The following is a 6,087-nucleotide window of genomic DNA, read 5'->3' as shown; positions in this document are numbered from 1 at the left end:
CCAAGTTCCTTCTCACCGCTGCAGTGCCGTCCTCAGGGAATTCCAGAGGCTTTGCTCAGTGTGACCTCTTCTGCCTCAGTCCAGCAGCATGGCCTCAAGCAAGCAGCTTTCTGCATTTTCATAGCATGTCATTCTTATGGCGTGTTGTTTCCAAAACTTCCTCTCCACAGTTGATTTTCAGCATTCTGGCTGTAGTGTTACCACTCTTCTCATGACCTGATTCAAAGTGACAGTAAAATGAACGCTTTTCTAGCACAGTTCACTGAAGATTAAGTCTGTATTGTAGGAATCTGAGCATGGGCCCATTTGTGTAACGCGTTGTTGTTGTGATGGACTAAGAGCTAAGATACTTTAAAAGACATAGGAGCTTTTGTATGTAAGAATTTGGTATGAATAATAAAGTTTCTGGCTTTTTTTACTCGGGGGATGCAGGTTTGTGGCATTCTTCCATTTTATGTTGGATGGTGCTTGTCTGAAAACTGCGATATGCTCATTTCTGGTTTGCAGATAAGGCATTTTTAGAGCAAGCTGACAATGCACCAAGGTCTCTGAAACCCTAAAGTTGTGGTTGGCATAAAGACAGTTTAGGAAATTAGGTCACCATTACCTCACTGTTCTGTTGTGTTTTTTGTTTAATTGTTTTCTAAATTTTAAATCCTGTCACGTCTCCTGTAGTTGCTACTGTTGCTGTTTCACCAGTAGAACCCAAGATGGATGGAATCCCAAGCTGGCAGCTTGAGGAAGCTTGAGCCTGAAGGCCTGAAGCTTCAGAGAGGTGACTTCACTGCATGAAGGCAGCACCAGGAGAGAAACAGCTGTGCAGTGTGATTTGGGAAGGGAACGTCTGAGTGCAAACTCATCTCTAACACTACAGCAATAGGTTAGATTTGGGATCAGAGTGTTTTGCATAGCTCCTGGTAGGAGTTGCTCTCTGGAGCCACAGCTCTGCAGTTATTTGCCCTCTGGAGATGCATATTTATTTGAATTAACTTCACAGGGAGCCTAGACAGTGCTAGCTGAGGCCTGGCTAGCTGACTGTTAGGTGTGTAAAACTAGGTGGCATAAATTTGCCCTCACAGCTATAAGCAGTGAGGTGAGAGTTAAGCTCACCCTGGGGAAAGACAAAGATGGGAACGCGTGCCCAAAACCAGCCTGGGATTTGAGTGTGGTGAGCACCTCTCTTGTGTTGGTAACTCTAAACGCAGCGGTTGCTTTGATTTACTGTTGGTTTGTCACAGTGATGATCTTTGTGGCATCATCCAGGGCACTGCCTGCTCTGAACAGTATGAGGAGTTGGACTTCATGCACACAACCACACAACCAGGGGTTGCATCCAAGATGGAGTTGGGGGTTAAAATGATGCTGTTCTGTGTTGTCTGAGATAGCAGAGAAAATGCAGTAAGTACACAGCCTGCTTGCTGGAGCAAAGTGCTGCAAGGGGCAGACAGATGGCTGGTGCTGGTATGGTGCACAGAGCTCCCAGCCAGAATCAGAGCTCTGAGGTCTGTTTTGAACTTTGTTAATATAAAACTCTCTCACTTCTCTGCTTTCTTAACTGCTATGACAAACCAAACTAACCAACCCTTCTGAAGCCCTAATGCTCCTTTTGCAGCTACTTCAGACGTCTGCCATCTCCCATTGTTTCTGTTCTGGTGATTTGGTCTGTGGACTTCAGTGAGCTTTCAGTGATGCTGTTGCTGCTGTTGTTTTTAAAGAAGCAATGCCCAAAGGGTTCCAGACTGAAAAGGGCTCACACTTGCATTGTGATCAGGAACAGGTCAGGGGTGTTCCTCATTCTCACTTGGCCCCAAGTATGAGGTGAGCTGCTTTTTGCAGGAGCAGACTGGCATCACACCCAGATGCCTTTGGTTCCCCCTTACTTGCCTTATTACTAATCCAGAAAGGAAAATTGGAGTGGTGGGGCTGGGTCATGTATTGTGCACCAAATAGCAGAAGAGATAAATGGGCAGGGCGCTGCAGGTGCAAACTTCTCTTCCTGCTGTTGCACATTTTTCTTATTCTGGATAAGTCAGAGCACCCTGGCCTCCGCTGGGGTCTGCAGGCACAGCTCTGATGCAAGAGGTAGCAGGAGGGCTGTCGGAACAGTGACTGTGGTGTTTTAAAGTAGCAGCTGAGCACAAATGTTTGCTGTTGGGCTTCTTGGGAGAAGGGGCAGAGGCAGATACAGCTCCCACATTGCTTCTGTTAGCTGGCTTCTGTTGTGAATGCTGAAACCTCAGGCTTCCTGTACTGACTGCAGATTTTCACCTCACTAGGGAATTTGCAATGCTTGGTTGTCGTACTGTAATACTTGAATAAACCTTCTTTTTGTCTCTGGGTGAGCACTTGCACTTCCCCCTCCTGCTCTGTGTGATTCTAGTCTTTCAACTGACTTTTGTCTCCAAAACTTCAGGGAGTGATGCACCAAAAGAAACACTGGTCGCTCCACCAGAGAAGAGTACCGTTCAGGAGGGAGAATATCCGATCCCTGAAGATGCCTGGTACACAGATGGGTCCAGCAAGGGCAACCCGAGTAAGTGGAGAACAATAGCGTACCATCCTGCCACCAAGACGATCTGGTTCGACGAGGGGGATGGTCAGAGCAGCCAATGGGCAGAACTGCGAGCTGTGTGGATGGTTATAACCAGGGGACCCGGTGATGGTATCCTGAACATCTGCACAGATAGTTGGGCTGTGTACCGGGGGCTCACTCTTTGCATTGCACAGTGGGCCACCCAGGAATGGACTATCCACCCCCACGATCTGGGACAAGGACATGTGGTTAGACATACTGAATGCAGTCAAACACAGGACTGTACGTGTCTACCATGTTTCTGGTCATCAGCCCAGTGGCGTGGCCTACTTGCACCTTGGGGGAGTGTCTCGCTCCAATTTATAGGAGGGAGAGGAGGTTCTTTTATTATCTATATACCCGGCGTGAGATTAAGAAGCAACGGTTCAAATGTTGGTCCAACCAGTTTATTACAAATCTTAATCAGGGGAACTGGGGGAGGGGAGAACGGACACTATTATGAATTAGGGTAATGGGGGAAGGGAAGGAGGGCAATAGAAAAGATAGGAAAGAAGAAGCAAGGGGTCTTTATAGGCAGCAAGAGGGAGATAGTCACCACCATGGATCCAGCGAGGTTCGTAGTTCAGTCTTTGATCTTCAGTAGCGGTGGGTCGTCAGGCAGAGTTGTCCTGTTGCCAACGACGACGACGACCATGGTGATGATGGCCCTTTTTCAATGCTTCAAAGTGGTTGAGTCAGCTATCTTTGGAGTGACAGCTCAAATCCAAAGTGGTCGAATCAGCTCTCCTTTGAGTGACAGATCAAACCCAAGGTGGTTGAGTCAGTTCTCCTTGCGGTGGCAGCTTCTGGCTCTGGGATCTCAGCAGGAACCTCCTTTGTTCTTATCTTTCTGGCCTTGCCAGCAGATAAGAGGAAGCAGGGAGGCACCAACTTGCATCTTGCCTTCGCAAGATACAATGGTATCATCCCCCAGCCTTCCATACTTAGCTGGAGCGGTTTGGCCACAGGTCAGATCTTCCGCCAGTGAACACTCCTGAGCACTCTCTTCCGCTCTTCTACAGAGCAAGCAGCTCTGGGGGAAGGGGCTTGCAAATGTTCCCAAAGTGATATCGGTTGTCACACAGTTAGCACCCATCAGTTGCCTCCTTGACAAGTCACTCAGAGTCTTATCACAAGAAAAACCTCAGGAAGCAAGCTTTGAGCCAAAAAAAACTAAGAAGGATTCTCACAGGGAGATTGTTGGAGGTGGGAGGCTCAGCAGTCCCTCCAGTAACAGGTACATGGCCTACTGATGTTGTGGTCAACACTCCGATCTTCATTGCTAAAGGGACCCCCATCATGTGCCTGTGGCAGATCAGGACACCTCCTTTGGTGCCTGATATTGTTATGCACCGCAGACATCCGTCCAGAAGCTGTGGTACAGGTGGCCAGGACGTGCCCAGTTCCAGCCCAAGTGTTGACCAAGGATAGAAATACAGCCTGTATCTCGCCCTGGAGAGCAGACCTTCCCCTCCTGGTACCCCGAAACATCTGTATTTCTCCCCATGAGTCTTTGAGCCTTCAGGATCACTGGAAGGAATGCAATGCCATCAATGCTACTGTCAGATCTCATGCAGCACTCGGGGATGGTCTGCATGGCACTGATGGAGCATAGGATGGACCTGCAGCTCACGGCCATGTGCCTCCAGTGACACCGTCGAGCTCTGGCCCATAACAGAATATCACCGTTCGCTGGCCGTCACTCGTCTTGAGTCGTACCAGCACGCATCACGATGCATCGGATCTCTGCCATAGAAAAGCTCACCCTGCAGTCAACTCGACATTGGCTCACGCCGTGAAGGCAGTTCACCTGTGCTGCTGGGAGGGGTGGAGCCTCTCCAGGATCCCACTGAAGTGCTGACTGCCCCTGGGGAAGGATCTCTTGCTGGAGATTACTGTCATGTTGAATATTGCGAGCCTACGACATCAGTAAGCATTTTCCACTTGTTATCTTTCTGTTGTGATGATCTTACTTAGCGTAAAACTCTGTGCACCAATTGATTTTGCACCTCTGTGCACTTACTGATTGTACACAACATACGCCCTATATTTTACTACAGCCTATGCAAGCCCCCCATAACTCCCCTACAGCCTTTTACAACCTTGTATCTCCCTATGTCCCTCCTCCACAGACCTGCATTGTGCCTGTTTCTCCACATGACACTTACGGCTTTCCCAATGCTCCCTGTCTCCCCGTATCCCTGTCTATCCCACCTATTTGCCCCCTATGGACATTTATGGCAGCATATTTTCTTATATCCTCCCCCAGTCACCTATATCCCTCCCCATAGCTCTCCCCAGATCCCTGTAGCCCCATATCGCCCTGTATCGCTTCAAAGCCATGTTATAACCCTGTATCTCACCAATATTCCCCCATCTCCACTTTAGCCCCCTATAGTCCCTGTATTTGGGCCTGTATCTGGACCGTTTAGCCCCACGTGCTTCCATAGTCCACCTTATACCCCCACATAGACCCCCATAGCCCCTCCCAAACCCCCCCAATGCTCCCTATAGGATTGGGGTGTGGGGGTACGGATATGGGATGAATATGGAATGGGAGATCAAAAAAATGGAATATATATGGGATGGCTATGGGAAGAATGTGGGATGGATTGGGGATGAAATATGGATACGGAATGGGACTGGGATGGTAATGGGATGGGATGAGGATGTGGAATAAGTATAAGTATATGGAATGGACATGTGTGGTGGACATGGCCTCGGTGCCAGCGCTGCTCCTCTCTCCTCCCACAGGCTCACGAGCAGGTTATGGAGAACCACAGAGCTGCAGCCAGGAAATTGCTGATGAAGGTGAGTGGATGCAGCGGCACGGGCTGGTGTGGGTGTGCAGGCACAACAGTGCTGCCCGTGGGATGTGGGGCAGGAGAAGTCCCCCCGTGTGGGTCTGCAGCTGCAGCTCTGTGGGCGCCAGTTGCCCTGATGGAGGAGGCGGAAGGGGACGGCGGCACGGAGCTGCTGTCGGACGGAGCTCCATGGGAACGCCGGTGCCCTGATGGCCGCTCCTCTTCTCCTTTCCTGCAGGAATCCCAGCAAGCACAGGGTGAAAGAGTGGCTGCCAGGAAATAGGAGCTGGAGCAGATAGGGTGAAGCAGGGGCGCGTCCTCAGAGCTCGGTGTCCTCACAGCTCTGGCTGTGAGGAGGACCTCAGTCCTGGTCCCTCGGGTCCATGGGTCCCAGCACAGCCATCCCACATGGTGCAGCCATTGTCTTGCTGTAGAAGCAGCTCATTGCCCAGCTGGAAAAGCAGCTGCAGACTGAGACCAAGGAGATCAAGGTAGTGTGGAGGGGTGAGGGGATCAGGGCTGCCCGCCCCCAGGCTGGGGACCTGGAGGAGGGCTGCAGCAGGCACGGGCACTCACACTTTTGTCTGCCAGGTGCTGCGCCAGGAGAAACAACGCCTGCAAGAGGAGCTGGAGGTGGAGAATGCCTGGTGAGTGGGACTGGGCCCTGCAGCCCCATTGTTGCCCTAGGTGCAGGCATGGGCTGCAGGGCCC

General features: G+C 50.6%; 1 long non-coding RNA gene across 6 annotated transcripts in view; it reads left to right on the top strand.

Annotated features, from left to right (window-relative positions):
• Positions 1-3,839: 3,839 nt before the first annotated feature.
• The window catches only part of LOC122162680, an 8,344-nt gene continuing 6,096 nt past the window's right edge, over positions 3,840-6,087 (top strand). For all 6 annotated transcript variants that reach the window (XR_006169626.1, XR_006169628.1, XR_006169625.1 and 3 more), the window contains exons 1-4: positions 3,840-4,501; positions 5,327-5,383; positions 5,615-5,867; positions 5,968-6,023. This is a non-coding gene — a long non-coding RNA (uncharacterized LOC122162680). The remainder of the gene's footprint in view (positions 4,502-5,326; positions 5,384-5,614; positions 5,868-5,967; positions 6,024-6,087) is intronic.

The sequence above is a fragment of the Centrocercus urophasianus genome, unplaced genomic scaffold (genome assembly GCF_019232065.1).
Source record: "Centrocercus urophasianus isolate 14NV4802_14NV808 unplaced genomic scaffold, USGS_Curo_1.0 seq_22, whole genome shotgun sequence".
Classification (NCBI taxonomy): domain Eukaryota; kingdom Metazoa; phylum Chordata; class Aves; order Galliformes; family Phasianidae; genus Centrocercus; species Centrocercus urophasianus.
This window is presented reverse-complemented; position numbering and strand designations above follow the sequence as displayed.